Source organism: Sturnira hondurensis, unplaced genomic scaffold, assembly GCF_014824575.4.
Source record: "Sturnira hondurensis isolate 20B ecotype Veracruz unplaced genomic scaffold, ASM1482457v3 Scaffold0002840, whole genome shotgun sequence".
Classification (NCBI taxonomy): domain Eukaryota; kingdom Metazoa; phylum Chordata; class Mammalia; order Chiroptera; family Phyllostomidae; genus Sturnira; species Sturnira hondurensis.
Window position 1 is genome coordinate 7,409,160 of NW_028075471.1, and position 12,637 is coordinate 7,421,796.

General features: G+C 41.7%; 1 long non-coding RNA gene and 1 pseudogene across 1 annotated transcript in view; one reads left to right on the forward strand and one right to left on the reverse strand.

The window, feature by feature from the left end:
- LOC118983401 (uncharacterized) overlaps positions 1-8,059 on the forward strand; it is a 260,736-nt gene extending 252,677 nt beyond the window's left edge. Inside the window, exon 3 of the long non-coding RNA XR_005065721.1 lies at positions 8,013-8,059. This is a non-coding gene — a long non-coding RNA (uncharacterized LOC118983401). The remainder of the gene's footprint in view (positions 1-8,012) is intronic.
- LOC118983398 (sorbitol dehydrogenase-like) lies at positions 2,496-3,878 on the reverse strand (annotated as a pseudogene).
- Positions 8,060-12,637: the final 4,578 nt, after the last annotated feature.

Consider the following 12,637-nt stretch of genomic DNA (forward strand, 5'->3'; position numbering starts at 1 on the left):
ATATGCCTCTATGGTATAAGGATTATTTTAGGCTGATTATTTTTAAGAAACAGCAGACAGGAAAATCTCTGAAAACTGAGTAGAAGTTACCTTTTCATAAGATACATTTTCATTTACAAGGATGTCTTCCTCTCTGTACCAGAAAGAGAAGGATGATTCTAAATCTCTAGAAACTCTTATCCATAAAGGAAGGACCTTCTTTAAATCTGAAAACTAACCTTACTGTTGTTTCCTGGGTTTTTCCTGGTCACCTCCTACAATTACTCTCACCCCTCTCTCCCAACCTCTTTTGTCTTTAGCTGAAGGTGGTATTTAAGGTGGTGGCTAGGGCCATTTCAGAGAGTTACTCGGTTGCTCTAGTTCTCTCCAATGTATGCAGGAGGTATACATGTTATTAAACTTCTATTTCTTTTTCTCCTATTAATCTGCCTTTTATTACAGGGGTTTCTCAGCCAAAAGCCTAGAAGGGTAAAGGGAAAATTATTTTTCTTATCCCACACAGTTAAACATTCTACTATGCACAGGAAAGGCCCCCCACAACAGAATTATCAGAGGCAAAATGTCAATAATGACTGGGCTGAGAAACAGGAGAGACAGACAGAGAAGCAGTGTGATTTACTGCCAAACATGTAAAGAATTTGGAAGAATAGGTACATTCAGAGCCAGGATAGGAGAGTGGATCAGAGCAGCAGATTTATTAGCGTTACACTGACTGGGCTTCTGCCATGTAGAAGAAAGTGCTCAGAACCTCAGGATTGGGTTTTTTTTCTTTATTTTTAATTTTTTCATGGTTATTCTATTACAGTTGGCCCAATTTTTCCCCCTTTGCCCTCCTCCACCCAGCCCACCCCAACTTCCACAGTCAACCCCACACTGTTGTCCATGTCCATGGGTCGTTCATACATGTTGTTTGACTACACCCTTCCCCTTTTCCACCATTATACTCCTTATCTCTCCACTCAGGCTGCTTTCAGTCTGTTCCATGATTCCATGCCTCTGGTTCTATTTTGCTCATTAGTTTCTTTTGTTCATTACATTGCTCTTATAGGTGAGATTATATAGTATTTGTCTTTCACCAACTGGCTTATTTCAATTAGCATAATGCTCTCTAATTCCATCCATGCTGTCACAAAAGGTAGGAGTTCCTTCTTTCTTTCTGCTGCATAGTATTCCATTGTGTAAATGTACCAGTTTTTTATGTTTTTACTTATTTGGTTTTTATTTTTTAAATTTTCACTACAAGCAAAATTTATTACCCAAAGCAGTTTGAAGAATTCCAGACACTTGTCACAGACTCCTCCAGTCACAAGCACCTCTTCAGAGCCACCCTCTGCCCCACGCTGCAATGAGGAGATTAAGGCCTGCAGCTCCACTTAAGTCACAGTTACTACATCCTCATTCTTGATCAATAATCTTAAAGTCACAAATGGATGTAATGTGATTGGACCCAACTCTTATACAGCAAAACTAAAATAAGATAATTGTTTTAGAGATACCATTCAGACAGAAAGATAGATATCAACAGACATAACTGGCTAGGAGAAGGGGAAAAGTTTTTTGTTTAGGGTTACCAGAATTACATGGCATTGTATAATAATCATGCCTGAATTTGATCCTAGAAGGGGATGCTATTCCTGTGGTACACCAACCAAGCCCCCCTGGGATAATCTAAGGCATTGATATAATTCAAGGTCTCCCATGAGGACTCCCTGTGCCTGTCCTTAGGTAGGTGTCTCCTAGTTGCCTAGTGACAAAGAAGCCCACAGTGGCTGCCCTTGAACAGTAGAAGGAAGGGCAGGGTAGATGGTATTAGAAGGGTGCAAAGTAAATTATGCAGCATTCTCAGAGGTTGAAAAAGGCATTCTTCAAAGAGTGTTGAGTAGTTACCTGACTGTTTCTACACTTGGGGAATGCAAGCTGGCTTGACCTCATGAGGGATTTTTATTTTATTTGTTTGTCTGTTTTTTTTTAATATTTTATGTATTTATTTATCTTTAGAGGGGAAGGGAAGGAGAGAAGGAGAGGAATATCAATGTATGGTTGCCTCTCGTGAGTCCCCTGTTGGGAACTGGCCTGCAACACAGGCATGTACCCTGACTGGGAATCGAACCGCGATCGTGTGGTTCTCAGGCCCGCACTCAATCCACTGAGCTACACCAGCCAGGGCTGTTTGTCTGTTTTTGATTTTATAATTACCCTTGACCAGGAAGGTCAGTGTCTTATTTTCCTTTTGTCATCAAACCAAATAATAGCCGTGACTAGAAACATTGTGTTCTCAACTAAAATGGCTGACAGACCCTCATCCCAGACCTTGAACTACACTTTCATTCAAATCAGTTTCTGGGCCAGTTAAGTCTCCTTGTTAGAGTAGTCTCTGTATAACTCACCCCTCAACCTCCACCTGGCCTGGCCACAGTCTCGACGGAACCAGAAACTCAACAGATTTCATCTCATTCAAATCAGGCACTCCAGGAAGAAGGGGAGCTCCCCAAACCTGCCTGCTGAGAAGCTCTGCTCCACTTGCTGAACTTTGCTCAGCACGCACAGGTCAAGCCAACTACAAGTTCCCCCAAACTACCCCTACTTTTGTTTTTAAGGCACGCCAACTCTTCTGTGTAAGGCTCTCTGCTTATAATGAATTATTTTAATTAATCCTACTAGTTAAAAGAAACTTCTGCCCTAAAGCTCACCCTTGCCCTGGGCTTTTCAGCCCTGAGATGCTGAAAGGTGGGAATGAGGGCAGAGCTCAATTAACATCAGGGATCCTGGTTGTTGGGGTCACACTTGATCATGTCTTTCAACCCCAATCCCTTTTTGGATGCTTCAAAGGCCTCCAGAGCTTTCTCCAGAGGAAACCTATGGGTCACTAAGGACTTTACATTCACAGACCTGGACACAAGCATTGAAATCACCACTGGCCATGCATTGCAATATCAAAACACACACTTGATATCCACTTCCCGGATGGCTGCATGCACTAGGGACCCCCTGGTCATCTCAGAACCCAGTCCTACCAGCACCAGGCTCCCACCAGGACAAGTTGTGTAGATGCCCACCTGGATGGCAGTCTCTACCACAGTGAACTTAATGGTGATTTCTGGCTTATGCCCTAGGAGGCCTTCCACTTTCCTGGCAATTGCCTGAGGACTCTCCTTGGAGATCCGGGGAATGAAGTTAGCCCCAACTTCCTTGGCTTTAGACAACCAAGAGACAGACATATCAGTTACCACCACTTGAGCCACACCTACTGCCTTGGCCATGAGCAAATTGACCAGTCCAATTGGCCCGGCTCCACACACCCTGACCTTATTTCCCAGGGTGACTCCAGCTCACTGGCAGGCATGTATCCCCACAGAGAGTGGCTCAGTCAGGGCCCATTCCTCAAAGGGGACATCATCAGGAAGCTTGTGGCAGAAGTTGGCACTGTGCATATAGAACTGGCAGAGGTTCCCATCATCTGGGGGCATGGCACAGAAGAAGATGGATGGTGACAGGTTGTATCAGCCAATCTTGCAAAATTCTTGGGCAGCACCAGGCTCGATGGCAACACAATCCCCTGGTTGTAGGTGTGTTACCATGGATCCCATTATTATGACTGTTTCTGAAGCTTCATGGCCCAGCACCATTGGCTTTTTCACAACAAAATCCCCAGTTTGACCATGCTGCCAATAGTGAACATCTGAGCCACAGATTCCGACAGAATGCATCCTCAGTAGCACCTCATTTGGGATTGGTTCAGGGATAGGATAGTACCCCAGGCACAGGTCCCCAGGTCTGTGTACCACCAAAGAGAGGTTCTTGGGCTTGGTCGCTCCCATGTTGCTCTTGCCTCCCGGGTCGAAGCTGCAGTCTGCAGGATGCATGGAGGTTCTGGTAGCTGCCTGGCTCAGGGTCTGGGTAAAGGGTTAAAGGCCAGGCTTGGGCCAGTGGCTGTACCAGTTTTTTGATCCACTCATTTACTAATGGTAAAAACCTTAGGATTCTTATTTGTAAAATGAGTATAATACTAACTACCTCAGAAGGTTTTTAGCAGGTATAATACTCACCCTTAACCAAATCATTGTGAAAGTCCAATATATAACAAGTAGGAGTACACCAGTATACACACCCACTGTCATTCAACCCTAATTGTTAGCTATTTAATAAGTACATGGTTACTATTCTTGCTACATGGTAGACTACTAGCCAGGTTTGAAATTTAACACAGTTATGTTGGAAGAAGTTAAAAAAGTTAGTTCAGCCAGACTTAGTTCCCTCTGATAAGGAAATTGTCAACAACCAAACTCAGAGCCCCAGTGAGTCTTTTCTACAAGGCAGATGTTCTCAACTGAAATCCTCAAAACCTCTGACATTTTTTAAAAGACATATATTTTTTTTCTCTGAGGAGAATCCACACATGGTTAAAGGCCGTTGTTTTACAGGTTTCTCAATGGAAAGCAATAATGAAGCTGTGGCAGAGTGTCTGAAAATCATTATAATGTGAAAGAGAACTTAGTGTTTAAGAACTCAGATGTCGGAGTTTGAATCCCACCCCTGCCACTCAATGTCTGTGCAATCTTGGAGACTGACTGAACTATAACCTCCTTGAATCTGTAAAGTTTCAATGCTCATAAAGGGATCTTGGGAGGAATAAAATGAGACAACCCCTGTAAAGTATTTAGCATAGCACCTACCCTGTATGTAGTACATTCTCACTAAGAATTAGCTTTCATGAGGATATTTTTTGCATAGATTGTTATATGTCCAGATAGTGATAGATAGCTTGAGCCTTCTCTAACTCTATATGATGTACATTATCAAAGAAATTGCAGGAATCTGCCATTCACTCCATCTACGTACTACCAGCTCAGCCAAAGAATTGACTGATTCTGATGCCTCCTCTCTATTATAATATCTATACTACATCAGAAGTGGACAGGAGAATAGATTTAAATATGATCATAAAACCTCTTTTTACAAAGCCTCATAAAAACTTCCCTCCTCCTATAAGTCCCCAGGGAACTCCCCTGGGTTTCCCAAAACACAATGATGTGCTTGACTTTTCACTGCTGTGGGACAGTTCTAAGTCTGTCTCACATGCATACAGGATACATATAGGGAACCACTGCATGGCAGTGGGAAATGTAGCCCAGCTCCCACTCAGAAAAGGCAGTGGGGAGTGAGGTCCAGCACACAGAACCCACATCCAAGAACAGGTTCTCCCATGGGGAGATTCCCATGGGGAATCAGGCCTGCATTGTACCTAGGCCACTATGAGGCTTGCTTTTGCTAAAACGCCCTCACCCTGAATTAAGGCAGAAATGCTTACTGCATATCTTTAAAGTAACTTCCTAAAATCTGAGCTAAACCTCCCAAGTATAGAGTGTAGCCAGTTCAACCACTTTTCCCTTTACATTTGCAAATATCCTTCTTCTTTGATGTAATTAGCAGCATCCTCTCCTTTGTTTTCTATAAAAGGTAACCACCTAAAGCAAACCTGTGCATACTAAGTGAGGACCATCCTCAATGTAGTGTACCCAGAAAAACAATAAAAGCCTGTTCAGGTGGGGTTTGGGGCCCTCTCTCTCATTTAGAGTGTGGCCGTGCTGTCCCTTTTCTCCACAAGATTTCCGTAGTCTGAGTGAATTTGTTCATTGAAGCTACAACACATAGACCCTGCCAGCCAGGGTCAGCATCAGATACACACTCTTCAAGGACTTGTTTCTACATCTTTCATTCCTCCTGGTACCCATGCAAATAAGACTTTATGCGCAGGTAACCTGAAGAAAGTGACCTGCTTGATGCCTGCCTCTGCCCAACAATATATGCATCAGGAATGGCTGTAGAGATTTGCTAGTGCATTACACAGTAAAACAGCCTAAAATTCCTTCTCATCCACCCATATTCCCAACCGTGAAACAGCTGCTAAAAAATATCTCTCTGTCTCATATTCTATGCCACCCTCACCTGGTATCCCTTCAGTGTCATCCACTTCCTCCCTGATACCTTATGACACTTGTCCACTCTCTTTAGGTTATTACCTCTGCAGAACAGAGTCTGGCCTGAATGCCTTTCTCTCTGAAGCAGATCACCTGGAATTCTGGTTAATAAATTCTCCATCTCATTCCACAGGGAAGCCCTCCACAAAACATTCCTCTGTCCTCGGCTTAATGCTCATTTAACCTTTGGCCAGGGACTACCAGTACATGACCCCCTAAAGGCTTCTTACCTCAGAACAGTACTGAAGAATCAAAGACCTCAGCTGCTCTTTACCTGACTTGCAGGGCAAAGTCAGCGTGAATCCGAGGTGCCCTTTTTGCTAATGACAAAGTAGATACGCTCATAACTAAGAGCTTCTTGCCAAGCCCTCAGGGCTTTAAATCTTTTCCAAGTAAACTGCAATTTGTAAAGAAACCCTTTAAATGATGTTATGCAAGGAAGTTAAAGCAGGCACAGAAGGATGGAGTAACATTTCACCATCTGCCTGTGATAATAATAATGCCTCCGCCTTGCAAAATGTCTAATTGATAGTGCGGTAAAAGCACAAAGATCCTGTCATAATCTAACAAAGCTTATTTCCTAAATTATACCTTTGCAGAGGCAGAGAACTACGGTCAGTGTTCTCACAAACCACTTTTGAACATAGGAATTTTCTGGTGGCAGAATGATAGGAACCCCAGGACACAGTTGGGCAAGATTGCACCAATTCACTTTATTATAGTTGCTTAGTACAATGTCAAGCGGGGGCCACATAGAGAACAGAGGGGCAGGGAATGTGTGCAGGACAGTGTTTCTCACTGGTGGAACAGAAAATGCCTGAAGATAGTAGTATGGATGAACGTCTGTTTGGGTTAACCATGGAGAAAGAACAGTGTCAAGCGGAGGCTTTGTTTCAGAAAACTCATGTCATGCATGGTGAGGTGGCAATTTCTGACCTAAGTCTTCGCTCTGTTCTAGCAAGACTCAGACCTCCCTGATCACCATGTGTTCCTACAATGACAGAACTCAGATGTGAACTGAAGGGCTTTAGAAGAGCCAGGTACAGAAACAGCTTTGATTTCATAAGTCTCCAAAACTACCTTTTTCACAGCAAAGACTACATATGGCAAGCACTCCTAGTCTAACCCAAGTGGAAATTTGTGACTTAGCTTATTTCCCAGGTCTTCATAATCAAAGGACCATTGTGGGGGATGGTCGGAAGGTCACTCACTCAGCCTTAGCCATGGAGGGGGTTACAGCTTCTGAAACCAGGCAGGGTGGTTCCCAACAGACCATGGACCACAATTAAAAAGTTAAACTATAATCTGTTTTTTAACTACTATATCTTTTCCTATCTATACATAATATATTTTCTCTATATATAATATATTTCTATCCCACATATATACTTTACATATATATGCATGTCTGTTAGGCTTTTGGGTACCAATTAATATTAAATCTGGGGGGGAAATCATCTTTTCACATTCTTCTTTAAACTAAGTGACAAGGAGCTGTTACTTAGTTTAAACATGCCCTTATTGATAACTGATCACAAACAGTTCCACTCTGCTCTCAGAAAAACCCATTTTTTAGTATGTACATTAGATTTATACTTATTATTTTTTAAATGTGAAATAACATTGTCTTATTTTCACTATATATTGTGCTCTATTTTATAATCATTATTATATTTCTTATTACTATATATCCATATCTATATATTGTTACTTTATGGCAATCGATACTGGTTTTCTATTCATGATGGGAGTTCACAAATTCTGTTTTAAATAAATAAATTTAAGAAAATAGAAGTGAGTTAATTTAAAGAAAAGATACTAACATAACCATCAGAGTAGTACGCAGACTTGCTCCAAAGCAACGAATTGGGGGATCTGCTCTCCCTTATCCCCAGCTCCTCCCACTCCACCCACTACCTATTCTTCCTCCAAAGCACAAGTTTAGGTGTGAAACCTTTGAGACTCTCCTCTCCTCTTGACCTTGAAAGTCACTTGGGACCTTCACATCCAGTTTGTCACCACATTTGGGAAAAGGTTACCTGTGTTGAGATGGTCAGGTTCTCTTTTACTGAAGATTAGCTGCAAAAAAACAAAAAAACAATGAACCAATCAAAAGGTCCTTCCATACTCCCACAACTTTGGGGTTTTCACAATGGCAAAAGATACCCAAATTTCCTATTTACCCAAAAGTTTGTTCCTTCTGCCTTTTCCAAGGTCAAGAATGTCTCTATGGAAACGTGTCAATTTATCAGATGGAAGGCTAGATTTCCTACATGGAGAGATCTTGGTGTTTCTTTTTCATTTTTGGAAGCCCCGTTTTTTTAGCACTACAGCCTTGGGGAATTCACTTGGAGACTGAATTTCTTTGCCTAACAAATGAGGACCTACTTCACAAGACAGATAATGAGCATTAGGCACTTAGCCTACTGTCAGACACATAGAAGTGCTCAAGAAGAGCTATTATTATTATTATTATTATTATTATTATTATTATTACTGTAATTCTTAATAACATTCATTAAACCACATAGTTACAGTGATTAGTATTCTAATAGGAGCTTTCCACTTTCAAAAAAGTGCTACTGCCTTACTAATCTTTACCTTATTTCTGGGCTACAACTTAAGTCTTCTTCAGGCTTCTTTTTGTTCATTCAACACCTATTTCCAAGAGCCATTGTTCTGGGTACTGGGGAAACAGCACTGATTTGGCAAAGCAAAGTCCTTGCCCTGTGGCTCCCAGTCTGGTGTGGGAGAAAAATGGTGTATGTAATAAATGAGTGTTAATTAAAGTACATTTTGCAGTGATGAGTGCCATAGAAAAAAATGTATTTTGACCTGTCAAAGCCTTGCCTGTTAAGGTAAAGGCCCTGTGTCTTCTGGAGCACTTGGGGTTCACACATGACTAACTCACCAAGACCTTCAGATATTACAATCTGATCTTTGGACCAATGATCTCTTGGTGGGACTTCAGAGGCAGGCAAGCCTCAAAAAGTGAGCAGAAAAAGTATTTTCTCTACCTCCTTGCTGATGTCTAAAATCCCTCCATAAGGGGGGAGATGAGACAAAAAAAGTGTTTTTGTGGCAGCCAACACTGGGCTATCAAACACGAGGCCACTTCCAGTACCTGTAATGGTACATACCAAGTCGTCCTGTTCCCTGCTGAGCCTGGAACCAGCTTCCCAAAACTCTCTCAGTTCAGTTCTCTAGGCAACCACTGATGCTTCCCCAAGAGGACATTTCATCAGGGGTGGTAAATAGCTAAAAAGAAATGTCATACGTGCATGGGGGTGCAGGGCACACATAGAGAAGGAGACGGAGTTTATAATCCCTCATTCATGTCAGAAAGTGTGTCAAAAGGCATGTCCACATATCCTCTGACTGGAAGAAACCACCTCCACTAGTGTACCATATGTCTTTCACACAGACACATAGCTGAGCCCCCAAATTATGGTGCTCCCAAATGACAGCCCCATCCCTCCAGTTATGCAGGCCAAACACTATGGAGCTCATCAGCACATCCTTTCAGCAGGACTTTCAAAAGATTAACAGTATCCAGCCATTTCTCACCGTCTCCACCTCTGTCTCCCAAATTAAGCCACTACCGTGTCTTGGCTGGATTGCTACAATAATTCCCTAACAATCTCAGCTCCCACCTGTAGTTCTATACTGCCTATTCCCACTCAGAAGCCTCCTAAAACTCAAATCAGAGCACATCCCTCCTGTGGTCAAAACCTTCTGTACCTTCTCATCTCACCCAGGGGAAAACCGTACCAGGTGCTTCCCTCTCATATCCCCAACTCTACTGGACCTCATCTCTGTCTCTCCTTATATTCTTCCCTCCAGCCCTACAGGACTTTTGCTTTCTTCCAATAGGCCTAGTATGTTTCTATTTCAAGATCTTTGCATATACTGCTCCCTCTGCCTAGGATACTTTTCCTCCAGGAAGCCACATGGCTACTCCTTCACTACAATCGCATCTTTAACATGGCTCTGAGAGGGCCTCCTAGATCACACTATCTACAACAGGTCACACACCAGCCCTCTTCACTTTATTTCACATTACCAGGCTTGGTAATTTCTCCTGGCAGTTATCAGTACCTGACAGTCTCATTTTTCTCCCTCCCTCCCTCCCTTCCCTTAATCATTATCTCTCCCCCATTAGAATAAAATCAGAAAGAGGGCATGATCTTTACTGTTCATTTTTGTGCCTATCCTAGGGTCTGGACCAGAGCAGGCTCTCCAACTGTTTTCATTAAAACTCAGTCACCACAGAGAGCTGGCACCACACTGCAAAAGGAAGAAACCACTGCATCTACAAAATAGAACTGCTTTGCTTCGGTGGCTTGAACTTGATCTCCCAGAACAGTGTGTAATCAAGGTCTAAACACTTAATGATAGTGCTGGGGTGACAGGAAGTGAGAGTTCTTCACTCTTGCAAGAAAGCTGGATGTTATCAAATGCAGGATTTGCTCAGTGACATTTAGGTTCTATGACTATAAAGCAACATTCTTATTTCTTAAATTCTTTCTAGGAAAAAAAAAACAACTTCGATTTGCCAGTCTGAAACTCTCTAGTGCTCCTTAACTACGCCCCCTAAAACAAATATTTTAACTCAATTTTTGATAACACAACATTTATGAAAATGTGGCTATTGTGTTAGTGCAGAATAGGCTGTATACATGGAAAGATTTAACATGCTGTCAAAAGATTTCCTCTTTGGAACAGATAGCTACTCCTAAAACAGGGATGGTCTTGAGCATATCATTTACCCATTTTAAGCCTCAGCGCCTTTAATCTGGAAGATGAATGGTTATACCAGGCTATCTCTAGGATTTGTTACAAATTATATACTCTAGGAGGCAGGCAATAGGATCCAATGGGAAAGACTTGGAATATTGAGTCTGAGGTCTAGCTCTGTCACTTATCAGCCTGGCTGAATCTCAATTTTTTATCTATACAACATTAATCTCTGGAAATACCTATCATGTCTATTTCACCTCTTAATATCTTAAGATGTACATTAAAATTTTTAATAAAATGTAAAAATTATTATGTATGTTGTAAAGACTTACTAAAGCAATGCACGTGGAAAGAGGGTTTTTTTTTTTTTAAGTCTAAAGTAATACAATGTTAACAGTCACAATCACTGATTGTCTTCACATTTATCCAGTTCGACTTTGGCAGTCTTACTGATTTACTGCAAACATAACTATAACTGGAAAGGAACTAATATTTACTGAAGCCTCTCTATGTCTTAGGAATGGATTTGTGTATGTGTGTATGTATGTAATTTGAGTCTTCTGGCTTTTGAACCCACCCTGCTGTCTCTGTCTAGTCATAACTTCTAGCCAGCAAAAGTCAGAAACTGTCAAGAGCAAACTCACAAATCAGCCAACAATAATTGAGCACAAAGTACTTGCCAGCCTCTATTCATAGTGTTTCACAGACATAAGTTCACTTAATGTTTTAACATAGATTCTTTGATGTATCTGCAGCTATAGTTCCCATTTCACAGATAAGCAAACAGAGACTCAGAAGTTAAATGACTTGCTCCAAGCCCATAGTTAACATGGGGCAGAGTAAAGATCTGACTGTCTGGCTCAAAGTCCATGCTCTTCACCCATATATGATATGCAGCACATTCACATAAATTTTTCACTGAATGTGTGCTGAGTAGTTTTTGTTCAAGGAAAAGCTGCTTTAGCACTCTATCAGCACTGCCTCATTTTCCACCCCCAAAGTGAAAATACATGCCTGGAAATAAGAAGAAAGACAACAACAATAAAACAAGAGAGCATCCCTAGCAAAGGTAGGCAGGTATAGTTTCAAAGTCATATTCCTCACACTGGCCCTTCCTGTGGTGTCCCAACTATGTTATCATAACCTGCAAGGTAGTTCTGCAGGAAGGCCCCTGAGAACACACGCCCCTGACTATTCTCTGATCCTTTTCTCAGCTACCCAAGGACTATGGACATTTCTTTTCATTTCTCTGTCTTTTCAGGGAAAACATGTTCACTTCAGTAGTTAGCCATTAGCTGGCCAGATTCACAAGCAGTTCCTAAGTGGGACTATTGAAAGCTATGAGATACGAAATCTCCTGCTGCTAAATTGCACACAGGCTGAAAGCAATGAGAATCTGTTTAGATGTGCATAGTGCGTCATATGCGGGGACCAGTGGCTACAAGGTTCTCAAACCAATCATCATTAGGACAACCATGTCTTAGCTGCCAGAGAATAAAGGTCTCTCCACACAGAGCTACCTGCCCAGACTAATGGTCAGGAAGCTGATGAAGCATTAATGAGACCATGAATCAAGATTTACCAAACAAACAATGCCCCTAGATGCCTTGGCTTCTAGTTATTTCTGTTTGACTTTATCTCAGAACTAAGGACAGAACAAGGTGACTCTGTTTAGACGTCTTTATTAGTGGCCTGTCTTTGAACAATTCTTCCAAGCAGCCATCCTAACCTCATTTCTCTCTAGGAAAAATTTAAAAAGAGGTTCAAAGGATTATAACACTGTCTTCAGACACTGACAAAAGTCAACAGTATTGTTTTCCACTAGTGTACTTATTTCTATGGCTCTTTCCCTTGGAAAAGTAATCATATTATTAAAAATAGCTACCATTTCTCAAGTACGTATTATGTGCCAGGCACCA